Source organism: Sus scrofa, chromosome 2 (genome assembly GCF_000003025.6).
Source record: "Sus scrofa isolate TJ Tabasco breed Duroc chromosome 2, Sscrofa11.1, whole genome shotgun sequence".
Lineage (NCBI taxonomy): Eukaryota > Metazoa > Chordata > Mammalia > Artiodactyla > Suidae > Sus > Sus scrofa.
Window position 1 is genome coordinate 149,051,649 of NC_010444.4, and position 19,671 is coordinate 149,071,319.

The 19,671-nt window shown below is 46.0% G+C and overlaps 1 long non-coding RNA gene across 1 annotated transcript; it reads left to right on the plus strand.

Moving 5' to 3' along the window:
- On the plus strand, positions 682 to 1,804 carry LOC106509599. Its single transcript, XR_002341972.1, has 2 exons — positions 682 to 1,035; positions 1,503 to 1,804. It is a non-coding gene; the product is annotated as an uncharacterized LOC106509599 (long non-coding RNA).

Consider the following 19,671-nt stretch of genomic DNA (forward strand, 5'->3'; position numbering starts at 1 on the left):
GAGCTTATGCAACTGCAGTGCAAGTGACTTGGCTGGGAAGGGACAGAGGAGGCCTGGAAGAATCCTGAGATTTTGACTCAGAAGCTCCCCCAGCCTTGAGACGTGGATTGCCGCAAGAAACGGCCTACCTCTTCTCGGAGCCTCCAAAACATTCTAAGCCGGGCCCCTGCCACAACTCCTCGACTCCTTGCTGGGTTACAGTCCTGATTTGGCCACCTTCTAACCCTGAGACCTAGAAACCATTTCTCCTTTGGCCCCATTGCCTCATCTATGAGGCCAGGGCGAAAATGCCTTTGCTTACTCAGTAGACTACGTCTAAATGAATTACGGTTGTAAAATCTCTAGCCCACGCCTGGCCTGTGGAAGGATCTCCAGGAGGTCTGCCTGTTCTCTTATGTAATCTCTTCCCCCTGCACCTGAACCTTCCACACTAAAAGCCTTTAAAGCCCCAGTCTTTCCCTTCTAGCCTCCCTAATCTTTGGACAATTTCTCGAATACTTCCCACCTCAAGGCACCCAAATTCTTACTTAGATCCTTCCAGTGGCAGAGTACTTATGTTCCTCTGACCAGGTACAGAGGGGCTGAAAGGAGAGAAGCATTGTCTAAAAGTGGAACTTAAGAGATTTCACGGTCTGCCTCACATACATATGAGCCAAGTTTCTTTCAATATTTACACCCTGCATTGACATTTTATTACTGTTTGATGTGTCTCTCAGAGGTGATCCGAAGTGTGAAATTGGAAGCCTGGAGCTTGCTTTTTGCACTTCCACGCTAGAGAAAGGCACAGTGAAGACATTTGAGAGGCGTGGTGTTTTTCTCCCTCCGCCAAAAACAAGGAGATTTTGCAAGGAAAGCTTTGACCCCTCTGGCATCTGCCTCCTTGCAGGACATGCCAGCTTAATGTGTCCTTGGCTCTAGCTCCTGTTACAAGCTGAAGGGCCTTTCCTGAGAAGTCAGAGACCACTGCTGGAGACAGAGTGGGTTTGATTCTGAATCTGGGGACGATGCAAGGACGGCAGGACCAAACCCAGAGAGGTGAGTTCAAGTTCAAGAAAGCAACTTTCCTCTCTGTGACTCTATTCAGCCTCTTTCCTTTTTACCCTCAGTGCACATTCCTTCTCTTTTCTCACGTCTATTTTTCTCCCAATAAGTTCCTCAAATTTTAACAAAACCCCATCCATCTCTCAGAGGAATCAGTAAACTCAACTCTTGCTGAGGTGTAATTTTCAAAATGGTAAAATCAGAACCCTTAGGCAAATGCAAACTGTGCATGTCAATAATTTTATTTGTACATCATTTATTTATTTCATCAGAGGTCCTGGAATATGCTAAAATTGGCCCAAAGAGCATTTGAGAAGCGAGGTACCTATTGGCCATGCATACTTGAAAGAGTAAGAGTGATTTTTCTTAAGCAACCAGCTGGAGCTTCAAGCCTTGAGCTTCAAGCAGGGTCTTGATGTTTATGACCCTGCTAAACGAGGCTACTGGTTCATCTTTCATAGATCATGGTAGCCGGCCCTTCGATCGCCTGAATCCGCAGATGGAATGAATAGTGACCTCGTCTCTTATTCCTGGGAGAAGGATGGTGAGGACACAATGGTCTGAGCTGAAGTTAGAGAAGTGGAATTTCATATTCTTTCTCCCAACCTTTCATGGTCTTGCCAGATAATTTTTTTTTTACTTCATCCATTGAGTCACAACATATCCAGAGTTAAACTGGGGGCTTCTCATTTCCTGCGTGTCTTTGTCTCTCACGATGTCCTCCCATTTTGCAACTATATTTGTGGCAGAGAGATAAATAACTGAAAAATAGAAGATGCACACACACACACACACACACACACACACACACACACACACACACACACACACAGAATGGATGTAAACTATATATTCAGGCAGAAGGTGACGCGGGCTCTGGAATTAATCCTGACCCACCACGCTGGAGAGAGGGCATCAGAGGTGCTGTGCTCTGTATGGAGACTTAAAGATCTGTCCTACTCAACACTTTCACACCCTGGGGCCCAAGGAGTCCTGCGTGGACAACTCCTTTGATCAAAGGCAGAGAATTGTTCTTTCCTCACTGAAAAAGCTTTGCCTAAAGGGGAAGCTCACTCCTTTCCTAAAAGCCGGAGGCAAGAGTGAATTTTCCTTACCTGAAAATGTCCTGAGCACTCCTGCCTGACAAGGATCCAGGGCATCAGTGGGCAGGGTGAACGGGTCTACCTGTGTGCACGCAGGAAGAGAAGGCATGCAGGTGGCCAGAGCACAAGAGAGCGTGTGTGCATCTGAACTCAGCAGGCTCTGCATGTCTACTGGCTCTGATGAAGGCCTGGTCCTGAGAAGCAAAGACCCAAGGCTGCTGCACTGCTTCTCGAGCTCGTCTAATAACTCGCCTTGGGCTTTTCAAGAGCTAGGGAAGCAGAGGACGGGGAGGGCCGAGGGGTATTTGGCAGGAATGTGACCTTTCCGTGTGAGTAGGTGGAGGCACTTTCATTCACCCAGGCAGATCAGGGGTCAGGATATTTTGGTTGTACACCCAACAGTTATTTTTCTGTTCCTTCTCCAGCCTCTCTTATCTCTTTCTCAGTCGGGGAACCTGAGAGGGAGCTACGGAAATGCAGAGCAGCCCCAACCTCCATCCCTATCATGGGTCGGACGTCTTATGCTTCACTGCCTCCACACGAGAGGACAGCAGGGCCACGGTGGAGAATGGACACTTTGATTGTAGTTCGCTCATGTCCACATTTCCTGCTAATCTCTCTGTTTGTCTTCATAAAAGAGAGTTTCTTGAAGTCACAGGAAGAGAGGAAATTTTGTGTCAGGCATTTCCCTTGATTTATCTGGAGTGTCTGGCAGAGGCCTCCCTAGCCCAGAGTAGTAGGAGAAATCCAGCCTGGAAAATGGACTTCATGCCATTCCTGTTTAATAGAACCATAAACTCTTGGGACCCTACTTCTTTAGTGTCCTCTTCAAGGGAAAGCTCCTCTTAGAAAGCCTAACGCTGCGGAGCCACAGTTCCCTGGAGAGTTATTATAGCTGTGCTGCTGGGCCACGCGGAGAGTCAATGAATTTTGCACCGCAGGGCTCTCCTGAGGAGTCACTTACATCATCCCAGCACCAGGCAGGTTTAGCTTTTATGGGTAACTTGGAAAACTGGGGCAGGGACTTCTCCAGAGCTGCGGATGTTGTGCCTTTACTGTGAGAGCAGAGGAGCAGTGGGAGAATTCAGGATCATCCCTGACCTGAAAGCCCTGATGTTTGAGATACCATGAGCGGTGAGTTGAACCTCTCCTTTTAGGCTACTCTATTGTCCTAGGTGAGGCATTGAACGTCACGGCATCAGGAGCGAATTAACACTAAGTGAGAAAAATGCCCGTTCTTTCTACCTCTGCAAACAACCCAGTTTCCAAGGTTTCTGTATTTTATCTTTAGTCACTGCATAACTGGAGCCCAGACAGGAGGAATAGGTCATGCTGCTTCATGATTAAGTCCCCTAGGTTCCTAGCAAGTCCATAGAACCAGCAACAATTTTTTTTAAAAGAGCAAGAGGAATGTAGGTATTGTGCTTCATGCAATTCTTCTGTCATTCTTTTTTTTTTTTTTTTTTTTTTTTTTGTCTTTTTGCATTTCTTTGGCGCTCCACGGCATATGGAGTTCCCAGGCTAGGTCGATCGGAGCTGTAGCCCTGCCTACCCAGCCACAGCACGGATCCGAGCCGCCTGCCCTCACCACAGCTCACGCATGCCGATCTTAACCCACTGAGCAGGCAGGATCAACCCGCACCTCATGGTTCCTAGTCGATTCGTTCCACTGCGCCACAACGGAACTCTCTTCTGTCATTCTTAGGATTTGTTTGCCCTTCGTGATAGAGAGTAGATCTTTTTATTGTTTTGATAGCATGAAATGGCAAATGTCTGTCTGGCTTTAATGTATAATGATTAGGATTAAACAACCTCCACTGAATCAGAGGAGAGGAAGCTTCCATTCCCCAATGTTTCTGTCTTGGCTCTAAGACACAATAGCACCAGGTGTCAAAGCGGAAGAGCAACCTGCTGTGTACCATGCAAGGTCCTAACTCCCAGAATTTGCTGGAGAATGACCTAGGTTTGACCTAACGTAGTAGATTTATTTCACATGCATTGCGTGAAGGAGGAGTCTTCCGATCCCAGACCTCAGTATGAAATACGAAGCCCAGAAAGAACCTTTACGCCTCATCATGGCTTCTGTGACCTAAATTAGACTAAGTCACAGCCCTGGTCTTTCCTAGGTCATGAGGACAATCTTTTCTATCTTTTGAACCAAGGCTCGGAATAGATATTACATTTAGTTTTTGAGCCTTGGTTTCACAAATCAACCTGCGTAAAGCTTTACAAATAGGATTTTAGAAGCAGGTGGAATGAGACAAAGGAGCAGGAGCTTTTGGCTTTGGTGTCTGACATCTCCTGGGCTTTCTAGATTCCTTTATCTAAGCTTTAGCTAATAAAGCATCAAATGGAATGAAGCCGTGTTCTCAAGCTTCAGTCTTTCCTCCCTTCGGCAGCCCATTTTCATGTGAGACAGATCAGGTATAAAACAGAGGAGGAGGAAATGAAGTTGACTGAGACCAGCAATTCCAAGACCATGTTGGCAATTTCTTGGTTCAGAGCCTAGTCTGAGGGATTCAGACTTGAAAAGGAATCCTGATATTGTCTCCTTCCATGTCCTTTAAAACACATGCGTGCTGTCACCAGCGTCCCTAGTGTCCTTTAGTGTGGACACCTCCCCTCCGCCTCTGCCCTCAGTAGAGGAGTGATGCCGTGAATGTCCTTGCAAAACCCTCAGTCGTTGCTAACTATGCACGGGACCTACGACGGAAACCAGAACTGCACTTTCTTTCTCCGGTGAAAATCCTCTGTCGTATAATCTCGCTTAACTCTTTGTCTCGGCTCGACTACAAATTCATCAATGGAACATCAAATCTCTCCCATCCCAAGACCATTCCAAGAACTTGTGGTGTCTAACCATCAGGACCAGGATCTTTGCAGTCGTGTTTCTGGCAGGACCTCATCTAAACGGTGGGGCCGTCATGGGTATATCCTATGTCTTAAGCTGTTAACCATCCTGGGAGTGGTTTTCACAGACAGACTTTGGCGAACAAACTTGCTATGGCAGAATCAAGTGGGATAGTGCTCGATGCCAACTCTTTCATCCTATGTCTGCTTTCAGTCACTCTCTACTCTGGCCAAGAATCGGCGCTGAAGGCAGAAGCCAAAGAGCAGCAATGGAATGCTTTGCTTAATGTCTTAGACCCATCTCCCTAACATTCCTTGCTACTTTTAATTGCCTTTGTGGCCAGTTTTTTATGTGTAGTCTTTAAAGTTGAAAGAGGGGATTTTTTTTTTTTCTCACTAAGATATTGCTGAGGACTCCAAAATTAGCCAAAGTCTTAATGTCAGGAGCCAGCTTTTGCGTCAGGGCTTTCTGTGTGTCTCCCAAACACAAGGAAGAAGGTGGACAGCAATCACTGCAAACTACCGAGTGTGCCTTCTCCTGAGAGTTGCAGGCAGAACTTCAATCATCATCAGCCCCACCAAGGGGAGCCCTTGGCTGACATCTAACCACCTGTGCCTCCAGGCTGCGATGGGCACACACTTTCAAGTGGAACAGTGAGCCTTGCCCCGCCCAGATGCGTGCGAATGTGGCCTTGAAGACCATTGGAAACTGTCTTAGGAAATCAGATTACACAGAAAACTGCCTCTGTTGATGAGGTCGTGGAGAATCAGATGCACTCATAGATGACATATGTGAGTGCAAACTGGTGATGAGATGGAGGAGAGAGAAGAGAATGCTTAGCTCTGTTGGCTGTATCTGCTGAGAGGGCCCAGCAGCTGTGACACACCAGCATCCAGATCCTGAATTCCAAATACCGTGCTTGATTAAAAGAAAAGAGACAAGAGCTCCTTGGAGAAATGGCTGAAACCAGGGCTGGGGCAGTCAAGCACCGTAAAGATGAGCCTGGAATATCTTGCCATGCCAGAAAGTAAAGAAGGAATCCAAGAATGATGGGGACACTTCAAAAGTCAAAGGCGCCAGCTTCAGAGGACTCCCACAAGCAAAGCCTGGGCAAGTTTGAGTATCAAAATGAATAATTTTTAGTAACAAAATCAACTACAATAATTTTTAATAAAAAAATTTAAAAAAGAATTGTAGTCAAGGGATATAATATATAAAATAAAATTAGAATCTCATGGGTCCATACCATCACAAATAACCAAATAGATAAAATGGACTAAGCAGGGGAGAAGGGAAAGTTCCCTTTTACAGTTAAATGCCAATTAATAACTGTAAAAGGAAGGATCCATCATTTGGCAAACTGTCATTTAACCAACATCACAGTGGTATTTTTAGGCATGAATCATCAATGGATGATAAAAGTAACGAGTACAAGTTTGAGGAGGAAGAGGACATTCATAGAGCCTCAAAGATCTCCCCACAAGATCCCTGTTAATTACAAAGGAAAAAGATGCTAACTTTATAGTGAGGAAGGTTAGTTGACATCGCTTTAATCAAGTGATGAAAGTCAACCGCCAAACAGTAGGACAAATAGAACTCATGTGCCCCCTTAACACGATGTACCGAGAAGAACGCAACAATCCTTCGGAGGCATCTCTGCCAAGTGCATTATATGGCACTTCTGATCCGCGAGGAAAGAGCTGATAAACCCACATGGAAGGATGTCCTACAAAATACCTGCTTTTCAACAAGGTCAAGGTAATCAGAGACACAGGAGGACTGAGAAAGTCTTCTACATTAAAGAAGCCTGGAGACATGATTATTAAGTGCTTTGGAATCTTGGACTGGATCCTGGGGAAGCAAATCCAAATAAAACAACTTGCGGTGAAGGAACCTAATAGGATAATTAGCAATATTTGAATAAGGTATATAGATTAGAGTTACATCAGTGTTAATTTCCTGATTTTGATCGAGTTCTTGTTGTGAAGGAAATTTTCCTTGTTTCCAGAAGTGTGCAGGGGAAAGAACGTACTGTCTGGGTTTTCCTCGGTAAGTTGTCTCTTGTCTCCCCCTCTTTCCCTCTCTGCTTTCTTTCTCCCTTGCCCTCCTCCTCCTCCTGGTGTTGCAGCAGTGATGCTCACAGCCACCTCAAGCACACAGGATGCAGATGGAAAAGAACCAGTGTCTTCTGCCTCCTACTGTCTCTGGTCTCCCTCTGGCACCTGCTATTGGTTGGCTGAATGGCCAAGCAGCAACGGGATTTGCAAAGTTCCTGCCCTAACATCACAAGTCAAAGTATTGAAGGGTCAAAGTGAAGCTGAAAAACAATGATTCCTTGTCTTTTAGTCCTTCAGCACCTTCTAGGAGATGCCTTCATGACATACTTCAGCATAAGAGACTCAGCCTTGGAGAGGAAACTTCTTGTTGCTTGTTATGAAGGCGAGATTCTGACCTATAAGTGCCCACATCTCCTGGTGTCATTTTCTTAAAGGGGACACTTTTCTTCCATAGAAGGTAAGCTATACGCTTTATTCTCGTGGTCGGCAAGTTTTTCACTAGTGTTAGGACCTTCGTTGAGAATCAGTTATCCTGAGCTCCTCCTCCAGGGAGGAACATTAGAAATAATCTGCCTCTCTCCCTCAGCTGTTCTGCCGTGTAAGATGTCTCCATTGCACACTGAGAGTCTCTCCCTCCCAAGAGCAAAACTAGAGCTCTCTAAATTTGACTTCCAGGGCTATGTTTACTTATTTTAAAAATATACCTTTGGAAGAATATTAACAAGTTGTAGATTAGTGAACTGTGCTTTCCGTTTAGTACCATAGGAACCAGGGGTGGGTTTGGTAACAAATTCAGTGATGCAGAATTAGGAAGAATAAAGCCTCACACTGCATCTTCTATTGTGCTCCCTACATTCTCAGGTTTCCCCCTATCGTTTTACGCCCTAACATCTAGAGAATTCTGGAAAGAAAAAACAGGATTCTGTGCCTCAGATAATGTCCCCATTCCCTGAGATTCTTATGTACCTTACTCTCAGGGTTAATGCCAGAGAAATGCAGAGTCAGGAGACACTGGATAAGGGCTTGCTTCTTGAAACCTCCTCTAAGTCCGTCAGAGCTGTATAAGAGGGTCTTCACCATCGGGTTCTTAGCATTGAGCCACCCAGTCTGTAAAGAATACTGTAAGAAGCTATGCAATGGGACCTAATGAACCTCAAAAGCTTCTGCACAGCAAAGGAAACCGTTAAAACAATGAAAACACAACCCACAGAATGGGAGAAAAATTTTGCAAATGACTCAACCAGCAAAGGTTTAATCTCCAAAGTATACAAATGATTTATATAACTCAACAACCAAGAAACAAGCATCTCAACTGAAAAATGGGCAGCAAACCTAAATAGACATTTCGCCAAAGAAGACATACCAATGGCCAGAGGCACCGGAAAAATGCTCAACATCACTAATTGTTAGAGAAATGCAAATAAAAACGACAATCGGGTACTACCTCACCCCAATTAGTACCTTAACAAATCAGCAAACAACAAATGCTGGAGAGGGTGTGGAGAAAAGAGAACCCTCCTGCACTGTTGGTGGGAATGTAAATTTGTGCAACCACTATGGAAAACAGAATAGAAATACCTCAAGAAAAAAAAATATAGAACTATCGTATGACCCAGCAAAACTTTTATTGAAAAAAGATACATGCACCTCTATGTTCTTTGCAGCACTATTCGCAATAGCCAAGACATGGAAACGACCTAAATGTCCATTGACAGATGAATGGATTAAGAAGATGTGGTACATATACACAACGGAATACTACTGAGCCATAAAAAAGGACAAAATAATGCCATTTGCAGCAACATGGATGGAACTAGAGACTCTCATACTGGCGCAAATGATCTCTCTACAAAACAGAAAAGATCATGGACGTGGAGGACAGACTTGTGTTTGCCGGGGGGGCGGGGGGGGGACGGGGGAGGGAGGGAGTGGGGTGGATTAGGAGTCTGGGGTTGGTAGATGAAAACTCTTGTATTTGGAATGGATGGGCAATGGGATCCTGCTCTATAGCACAGGGAACTATATCCAGTCACTAGTGGTGGAACATGATGGAGGATAATGTGAAATAACGAATATATGTACATGTATAACTGGGTTACTTTGCTGTACGGCGGAAATTGACAGAACATTGCAAATCAAATACAGAAAAAAATTTCAAAAGGAAGCTATGTATGTCAAGGTTTTCCCCTGCTAAGTTAAAGAATGCGAATTATCTCGCCAGATTCTGAGCCCCTTGCACCATCACCGTGGTTGTCATTATCTGCCAAATTTTCTTTCAAGTGTCGTCACTCTGGTGTGAGGGGCCATGGCAAGTCAGGGCCTCCTAAGTTACACAAGGACACTTAGGGTGTATCAAATTCTATCCCTTCTTTCTGGATGGGCTAGTTCTAACTTCCTTTTATTTATTTATTTATTTTTTGTCACACCTATAGCACATGGGAGTTTCTGGGCCAAGGATAGAACCCGTGTCATCGCAGCAACCCAAGCTGCTGCCGTGACAATGCCAGATCCTTAACCTGCTGCACCACAAGAGAACTTCTCGTTCTAACTTCTTAGCATGAAAGCAAAGTCTTCCCAGTGAAAACCAGATGCTTTAACAGTCCGAGAGATGGGAAGAGATAAACTGAAAGCAGGAGAAATGAAGATTCATGCTATGTCTCCTAAACTAGTCTGCATTCTCCCAGACTACTCCCCTCGGGATCCAGTGATGGCACATGGTGAACAAGAAAGCGACAAGGGAAGGATGCTTCTCTCTCCCAGAGTTTCCTAGTCTTTGTTTTCATGGCAAAGGACCACAGGTAGGCTTGCGGCGATGCTATTGAAAGGAAAGTTTCAAGCAGCCTTTTCTTATTCCCCAAGAATTATCTTCATGACCCAGAAAAAAAAAAAAATTCTGAAAAGTGGTCTTCGTTGGCTTGCGCCAGAGTAGGTCCTTTGCTCTGCCGTCTCTCCTAAGACCCTCGACTACTGGACAGCTCTGCAGGCCATAGCCTCCCATGGGCAACAGATCAGCTCCAGCAGAGGCAGAAGGCAGCAGTTTCCTGGGCATCTCCATCACCTGTTCCCATTCTCCCATAGCTCTCAGTCTCGGCACGGATGGAGGCAGAGAGGTACAGCAGAAGGCTAGGTTTCATTTCAGACCCTTTTTGTGGTAGGGACTTGGTGTGGGTCAGCCTAGACGGTCCAGGAGAGGAGATGCTTCATGCAGCCTCTGTGGCGCTCCCAGTGCTCCCTAGGTGTTGTCTCTGGATCCTAGAACCTAAGAGATCAAGGCTGATGATGGGACTTGAGTCCGAGGGGCCGCCTCATTTCTATGCCCATGTCTGGATACTTCTTTAGTGTTCCTTCCAGGAACACATCTCATAGTTGGTGCTTCATTAATTTAGGGAGGGCCTACTATGCATCAGGAAATGGAGCTGTAAGACAAAACAAACAATATACACCAAAAATTCACGCGGAGTCCCTCTAATCAGCTGCAGTCATTCGTTCTCTTTGTTCCTCCTCAGTCTTCACAGCTGAGCTACTTGAAGCACCCTCTGCACAAAAAGGCCTGGAGGTAAGGACTCTCCCAGCAGGTGGGCCTCTGCCTCCAGGCAGTCCTCCTAAGTAAATCAAATCCCCCTCTTCCCAAGAGCTGCCCTGAATAGGCTTCCTGCATTAAGGAGAATCCCTGTGCTGATATTAAAAACATACTTAAGTTGCATTTCCTTCCAGTCTGCCTCTCTTAGAAAACTGTCTTCTCATAATGTATTTCTGAACCCAGGCATTTATCATTCATTTAATTTCCATCATGACATGACAAGGTACTTCTTCCCCTCTCTCGTCGTCTCTGGCCCCTAGTATTCTAACACATGTCTTAAAGTTTGAGACACAGTGTAAATCCTATTTCCTTCTCAATCCCAGTGGACTATTTGGATTTAACTCTGTGCCCTAAGGTGAGTGGCTTCCCCCCACCATGCCCCCCAATTTCTACCACTGTTCCTGGCTGTACTGAGGAATACACTCTATTGACACTGAAATCACCAAACTTTTTTTTTTTTTTTTTCTTTTTGCCTTTTCTAGGGCTGCTCCTGCGGCATATGAAGGTTCCCAGGCTAGGGGTCTAATTGGAGCTGCAGCCGCCAGCCTACACCACAGCCACAGCAACTCGGGATCCGAGCCGCGTCTGTGACCTACACCCCAGCTCATGGCAATGACAGATCCTTAACCTACTGAGCAAGGCCAGGGATCGAACCTGCAACCTCATGGTTCCTAGTAGGATTCGTCAACCACTGCACCACATTGGGAACTCCTGAAATCACCAAGCTTTTAAACAGTAGGTACCTTATAGGCATCTATTCTCCCCTTCTCTTCTTAGAGAGTGGATTACTTTTAAATATGGAGGTGGCTGAAGGCTTTACATAGGACTATCTTGCTTAACTCTGCCAAGATTTTTGGTATGATTAGGAAAGCTCTTTTCTTTGCCTCAAGGCTCGGGATGAAAGAGCTAAATATCAATGGAATGTCCCTTCTCCTTCACCGTTTCTTTCCTCTAGTTGATTGACTCTGCCAAGACAACGAGGCCCGTCACGAAATGACTGAATAAAGGAAATCACACCTAGTTTAGAGCCAATGAGAAAATCTGAAGCTAGAAGAGGTAGAAGCTGCTTATGTAAAGGAGTTTAAAACAGCCAGACGCTGCCTTTTCCATCCTCCTCGCTCACAAATGTTCCTGCACTAGCATTGATGTGACTCTGCCGTCCATGATAAAAGGACCTGCCTCATATATGGTGCAGGAAAGAGCATGAGAAATATGTTCTCTGGAACAGGAGCGGGCTCTCTGGAATCAGAGATTTGGGAAGGAGACCCCAGGGGAAAGGGGGCAAAACTAATCAGGAGGTCAAGGTTCCCATACCAGCTCCCCAGGAGGGCAAGTTCACTGCAGGATCCCAGTAGCCATGCAGAAGATGCCATACAAACTCTTAGAAAGAAGTCTTTTAGCTGGGATCTCCCTTCCGCGTGCAGACTAGTCTCAGCGGCCAGTGCATTGGTACATCAGACTTGAAAAATTCTCATGTGTTTCAGTACATAGATCGGTCTTGGTTCAAGTGCTGAAAGGTAGTAATTTTATATTTACTTAATGGCTTTTAAAATACCAGTTTTTCTGCAGTAGACCTGATTCATTTGTGATCTAACATTAACCCTAAAATAAAGGAGGTCCCTTATAAAGCTCACTCTTGCTCCAATCAAATATGCTTTCCATGGACTCCGTCGTGAGGGACACCACAACGCTGCATGCAGACTCCTTCTGTGACATGCCAAATGCAAGCCTTGGCCCATCAGTCATTCTTCCCCAGTGGCTTTGGGTAAATAAATGCAGTGCACTATCCTAGGAGAATGGCTCCATCCCAGTTTTCCTGAAACATCAATAAAACCCCCCTTGTTTGCAGCAAGGAAAATATGCCCATTTAAATTACGTTGAACCCTGGAGACGAATGGATATCCTACACACAGCCCGCGTGGGGCAGCAGGTGCATCCAGAGGACAGCAGGATAAACAGGTAAAGATAAGATGTAGAAGCTGGGTCAGGTGATGGCCCAGGTCTACTTGGACTTGGCAGAAAGGCTTGGAGAGACTAGCTGGGATGAAAGCAAAGGAACCCTAAAAGCCGTTTTTTTTGGAGGGGGTTGGTCATTTTATTTTAGGGCACATGGAGGTCCCCGGGCTAGGGTCTGAATCAGAGCTGTAACCGCCAGCCTACACCACAGTCACAGCCGTATGGGATCTGAGCTGCGTCTGCAGCCTACACCATAGCTCACAGCAATGCCAAATATGTAACCCGATAAGCGAGGCCAGGGATCGAACCCGCATCCTCATGGATCCTTGTCGAGTTTGTTAACCGCTAAGCCATGAAGGGAACTCCCCTAAAAACCGTTTGATATGGGAGTTCCCTTCGTGGCTCAGTGGTTAATGAATCCGACTAGTAACCATGAGGTTGCAGGTTTGATCCCTGGCCTTGCTCAGTGGGTTAAGGATCCGGCGCTGCCATGAGCTGTGGTGCAGGTTGCAGATGCGGCTCAGATCCTGTGTGGCTGTGGCTGTGGTGTAGGCTGGCGGCTACAGCTCCAATTCGACCCCTAGCCTGGGAACCTCCGTATGCCACAGGAGCGGCCCTAGAAAAGGCAAAAAGACAAATAAAAAAGAAAAAAATAAAAACCCACTTGATATGGACAAGATCTGGGCGTGACCTGAGCCCTGGGGACTCATGTGCTAGCGCTTGACCTAGTTTGGCTCTCGTCCTCACTTGACCTGTTTTGGCCAATCTTTTCCTTAATGTCCCTTCCAACTGGGTTTCTCCCACTCTCACATTTAATGTTTCCTCTCCCAGTTTGTGGGGAAGAACGGACGCTTGCAAAACTTGTCGCTCAAAGCTAATTGCATACCATTGCCTTGGAGCGAGCTTCAGTGGTTTCTGTAACATGAATGGATGCACCACGAAGGCGAAACTGAAATGTATCCCTCTCTCTTTGGTTTTTAAGGGCATTACACAGGTGGGAATTTGGGGACAATTGAAGGGTGGACATCAGACGTTGAGGAGTGCAGATGTTTCTGATGTCCAACCTGCTGTTTTCCTCTTCAGAGAATGACAAACAGGTGACCTCTGCCGTTCCCTTCATTTCAAAGGACAGGTGGATAGTCAATCACGGGCAGATGTCAAGGCCACGCGGGGGTTATAAACAGCAGCAGGTCTTCCCACCTGGGTATTCTGGGCTCTAAGAGGAACTTGGTGTCAGGGGCTATGGGACAGTCGAGGACACGCAGGTCAGAGTGGAGAGGCTACTGCTTTCTCCTCATATCTCTTCTAGGGAAGTTCACAATTTCCTCTCCTGGGACCAAACACAGACTTCTCACTGCTAAAAGGATCCTGTTACAGTAGTGGATTTTCTCTCTTAGGCAGTTCCTCGCCTTCCACCTGACACTGACTTACAGCCGAAGTTACCTAGAAGAAACAGATGCTGCCTGGGTGTTGGGGACTTTGCTCACTGTCCCATCCTTGGTCTTTCTGCTCCAGAGACACTCAAATGGAGTATTTCATGCAGGTGTCTTGGAATAAGCCTCGTTGTCTTCTTTTGCTCTTTCAGAATTTAACATCAATTACACGGTGGAATACTACTCAGCCATTAAAAAGAACGAAATAATGCCATTTGCAGCACCATGGGTGGAACTAGAGACTCTCATCCTGAGTGAAGTAAGTCAGAAAGAGAAAAACAAATACTATATGATATCACTTGTATCTGGAATCTAATATAAGGCACAAATGAACCTTTCCACAGAAAAGAAAATCCTGAACTTGGAGAATAGACTTGTGGTTGCCAAGGGGGAGGGGAGGGAGCAGGGTGGTTGGGGAGCTTGGGATTAATAGATGCAAACTATTGCCTTTGGAATGGATTAGCAATGAGATCCAGCTGTGTAGCCCTGGGAACTGTGTCTAGTCACTTATGATGGAGCCTGATAATGTGTGAAAATAAAACATGTACATGTATGTGGCACTGGGTCCCCATGCTGTACAGTAGAAAAAAAAAATTGTATTGGGGAAATAACAATTTAAAAAAAATTAAAAAAGTGAGGAGTGATCACAAATTTTTTAGAAAAGAACTTAATATCATTGGTATCAGTCTCTCTCAATTATATTTGATTAAAAGTATTTCGTATCAGGTTAAGTAACCTCTGGCTTTGACTTTTTGAAGGTCTGAGAGGAAACCTCTGTCTCAGTTTCCAAAATCATCCATTAATAAGCCTCCTGCTTCTAGTGAGGTGTGCAAAATACTCAATGATGTTCTCGTAGACACCATTTGTAGGGGCGATAGGCTTCGCTGTCTTGTACTAGAACTTTAGCTAAATGCGGTAAATAAAGATAGACGGGTAAGGGAAGGAACAGAGATGGCAGATAGGCGAGAAGAAAGAGTCTAAGTTACACCGGAGCGGGATTTGGAGGCGTGTTGGTAGCAGGGCTGGGAAGCAAGTGACAGAACAGAACGGGGTGTTATCCTTGAGAGCAGCGAGAGTCTCTTCCTTGGCGATCAGCTGCCTTGAGGCTTAGGGAGGGCTCCCCTTGCCCCACTCGTTCCTCTCCTCTCAGCCCTGAGAAGACTCATTCTCATTTCCGTCTACACGGAAAGCAGGAAGGGAGGGCGGAGGCAGCAACCCCCAACCCCTCGGTCTACCTCTTTGAAGGTCTTGCTGTCTTTTTCCGTGGACAGTGGCCCTTTCTCCCCTCCTAGTGTGTGCAGAATTTACAACTTATCTAGAGATCCAGGCAACTTCTGGGAAATTAGGCTGCTGTAATTTCCCTCTTTGGTGGGGGTCTACTGGGAGAAGCAAGAATCGGAGTAAACCTATTATAAGTGAAAATAAGGCCCTGAAAAAGATGGAAAGACCATTCACATTTGTTACATAAGTGAAGAAGGAGACCTTTTGAGTGAGCTCAAGGGATTAGGAGGTACTAACAATGGGAGCCACAATCCTAGTTAATACTTCTTGAGCACTGCTCTACGGCAGGCCTGGCGCCCAGGCCCTCTAAATCAGAGCCCCCCATAGTAACCATCATACTATGTGCTTTCCTACTGAACCCAAATCAATCTCCCTTTAATCTCTACCCAATTCAAGGTAACTTCTACCTTTCGGGGCCAACAAAAACACATTCCTCTTCCTTCTTCACCTACATAACATGAAGTATGTTAAGTCAGCACCTCCTAGATGTCAGATGCTGTCTTCCAGCCTCTAACAGCAGTGATAGAAGAACACAATTTCTGGAGTTCCTGTTGGGGCTCAGCAGAAACGAATCTGCCTAGCATCTGTGAAGATGCAGGTTCAATCCCTGGCCTCGCCCAGTGGGTTAAGGACCTGGAATTGCCGTGAGCTGTGGTGCAGGTCACAGATGCAGCTCAGATCCCACGTTGCTGTGATGGTGTGTGGGCCTGCAGCTGTAGCTCTGATTTGACCCCAGCCTGGAAACCTCCATATGTGGCACGTGTGGCCCTAAAAAGACAAAAAAAAAAAAAAAAAAAAAGGACAAAAAATAAAATAAAATAAAAACAGAAAAAAAACCCCACAAAAAACAGAGTTTCTGAGTTCCTGGTGCTAACGTTCTCTCCCTTAAGTTGTTTGGAAAGACTCAGCAGATTTCTAAGCGTTTTCCTTCCTTCAGACAAACATTTCCTACTTCTTTCAACCTCCATCATAGGACAAAGTTTCAAATGCCTATCTGTCATGGTAGTCCCTGTCCTCTAAACACGTTCCGGTTTGCAAATATCTTTTGAAAAATATACCCACCAGACACGAACACAGTAATCCACCTGCTTTCTAATGGTCTGCTTAAAAGTAAGACAACAGGAATTCCCATTGCAGCTCAGTGATAATGAATCCAACGAGGGTCCGTGAGGATGTGGGTTTGATTCCTGGCCTTGCTCAGTGGGTTAAGGATCTGGCGTTGCTATGGCTGTGGTAGCTCGCATGTGACCCCTGGCCTGGAAACTTCCATATGCCTTGGGCATGGCCCTAGAAAGCAAAAAAAAAATAAAAAATAAAAAAGAGACAACAGACCTGAAATGTAGTCACTTAAGCTAAGCGCCATATACCACCAAACCAAGGCTTAACCGAATTCTAGTTTTAGCTCTCCCAGAAATGGAATCTTAAACTAGGTGATCAGAAGTCACTTAATCAGCATTAGTAAAGGCATCTGCCTGATAGACCCCTGCCGCCCGCTAAAGGGAAGTGACCTTGCAGTCACCAGTCTGCTTTTTGTCCAGCGTAACTTCCTTGTCCCTTTCCTTTATGGCTCCTCGGAGCGCCTCCCTGTCTGCTAGTTTGGATGCTGCCCAATTCAAATCATTTTTTGCTCAAACTCTTAAACTTTTTAATATGCCTCGGTTTATCTTTTCGCAGGTCTGGTGACAGAAGAGGGACCCCAAGCAGCCCCCGGCAGCCCTCAGGTAACGAGGAGCAGCAGTGACGGTACCTGCAGAGCCCCTGAGTCCGGCCTTCTCCGGAGTCCAGGATCAGACTGGGTCGACTTGGGCTGGAGTGGGTCCAGAGGGAGGCCTCGGGCGGACACAGTCTTGTTTGAAGGCTGAAGAAAGCAGGCCAGTTTACCAAAGAAAATGGTGAATTGCAGTGGCCGCAGTGGAGAATTTTAACCTCGGTAAAGCTCATCCGTGTATGAGATGCCCTGAAGAAGACAGGGTCTCAGCCACGCACTCATCCTAAAAGGTAGAGGGAAACTCCTTTCTCCTTCCCTTGAGCATCTGGTGACCAGGGCAAGACTCTCGGGGACAGCCCACTCTCCCTGGAGCCTGCAGACAGGATCCTGGAAATCTGTCAGGAGCCGGCCGAAGATAAGGATACTCCCCAAGTCAGCTGGCCTATCTCCGTCTCTGACTGTGCTGCCTGGTGGGAAGAGCAAGGTAAAATTTCATGTTGCCCCTTACTTTCCAAATTGAGATTGGCAGGAAAAAGAAAAGCTTGTAAGCATCTGATGTTACCCAGCATGCATTTGTATGCCCGAGGCACTGGTAAAACCAAACAGAAACGGTGGCTTTTGCAGCAGAGAAGTGTTTATTGCAGGGCCGAGCAAGGGGATCACGTGGCTTATGCTCAAAAGCTCTGAACTCCTTGGTGCTTTGGGTGGAGACGTTTTAATGGGCACAATTTGGGGTGGGGCTGCCAAGTGTGTGACTTTCTTCTGATGAGTTGGTGGTGAGGGAACAGGGAGGTGTTGCAGGGATCCAGGGAACAGGGAGGTGTTGCAGGAATCCAGGGAACAGGGAGGTGTTGCAGGGAATCCAGGGAACAGGGAGGTGTTGCAGGGATCCAGGGAACAGGGAGGTGTTGCAGGGATCCAGGGAACAGGGAGGTGTTGCAGGGATCCAGCGCACAGCCTGAAGTTACCATCGTCCACCTGGGGCATCTTAGTTCCTGCAGAGGGACTTGGACGCTGTTACTTATGGACATGTCCCTGGAGGAGGAAGCAGGACCCAGCTTTAACCTCTGCATGTAGTTTCCTGTCGCTCCTACTTTGTTTTGGCTTTTCCCTTACTTCCCTGATTAGCAACTGTTTGAATCTGCTTTTTTTTTTTTTTTTTTTAAATCATTTACTTTTTGGAACTCATGGAAGGAGGCCGAAGCCTTTTTCCTGCAAACAAGAAATGGGACAGGGAGGAGTTCCTGTTGTAGCTCAGTGGATTAAGAACCTGACTAGTAGGCAGGAGGATGCAGGTTCCATTCCTGGCTTCACTCAGTGGATTCGAGATCTGGTGTTGTCACAAGCAGCAGCATAGGTCACAGATGCGGCTTGTATCTGGCATGGCTATGGCTGTGATGTAGGCCAGCAGCTGCAACTCCAATTCAGTCACTAGCCCAAGAACTTCCGTATGCTGCAGGTATGGCTCAAAAAAGAAAAAAGAAAAAAAAAAAAAAAAAAAAAGAAAGAAACAAGGCAGGGAAAGGATTTGTACAGGAGAGGCCCCAAAGGGTCCTGCTTGCTTTCAGATCCTGGAACTGTGACTCGTGACTTTGCTGTCAGGTAGCATTGTTTGTCCATCCTCTCTCTCCCGGGGACAGCAATTGCCTTCTTGATTATTTCGTGTCCTGAGAACTTGGCTTGGCAACAGTCACATTGCAGGCCCCAAAAAATATGTCCAGGTAGAAATGTGGGTTTGCTGGAGTTTATCTTTTAACAGATCAGAAACAGAGCAAAACCATTAAAGGCAAAGAATCTGGGTTTATGTATTGACTCTGACTGTACTTTCCAAACCTCTTCTCTCCAGACCTGTAAAATGGTCCAGTTAGACATGACAGGTCATGGCATCTAATGCTTAAATCCATTTCTTGTGGCAAAGTTCCTTAAGCTTAGGGATGCCCTTCAAATGTCCTCTAGCATCACAGCTGGAAGCCATCTTGCATCCATAGCTTACCTGGTGAGCTGTGAGGTGTGACTTTGGCAGTCACTTGGTGGACCACAGCATCCTCTAGTGGTCAAATTTAAACCTCACAGACCTGTATATTCCGAATAGCCCCAGAAATTAACAGGAATCTGAAGAGTGTCAGGCAATTGTGTTGTTGCACGCGCGAGCCAAATTTCATTGGAAACTTTTGGTGCCATGGTTGATGTATTCTCCACTATTTAGCAGGGTACCTGATGCTTCTCAGGGTCATTTACCCCTCTACCCACGTCTCCCTTCTGGGTTTCTGCTTTGTATGAACTTAGGAATTCAAGCTGCTCTTCCTTCTCTTCATTAGTGGTTCTAGATGCTAGTTTCCTCTGACGCCCTTCCTTATCTCTTATTTGCTGTCCCTGGCTATAAACACTAGGCCTTTTAATATGAGTATGTTACCCTAAAATTCCTGTGGAAGAAATGGAGGACCACTCAGAGTGATTGTGGTTTGGACTGAGAAGCATTCGATTTGGAATAAAGCCTAAATCAAAAGCCTCGGTTTACTCGCAAGAGAAAGATAACTCTGCAAAGTCGTCATGGCTCGTGGCTCGTATATACAGCAAAGTGGACTGCACAGTGGCCTCAGGATCAGTTTGTCTGGCCTGTCGTCCCTTCCTTCTGTGGCAGATCATCTCTTGGGCATGGCT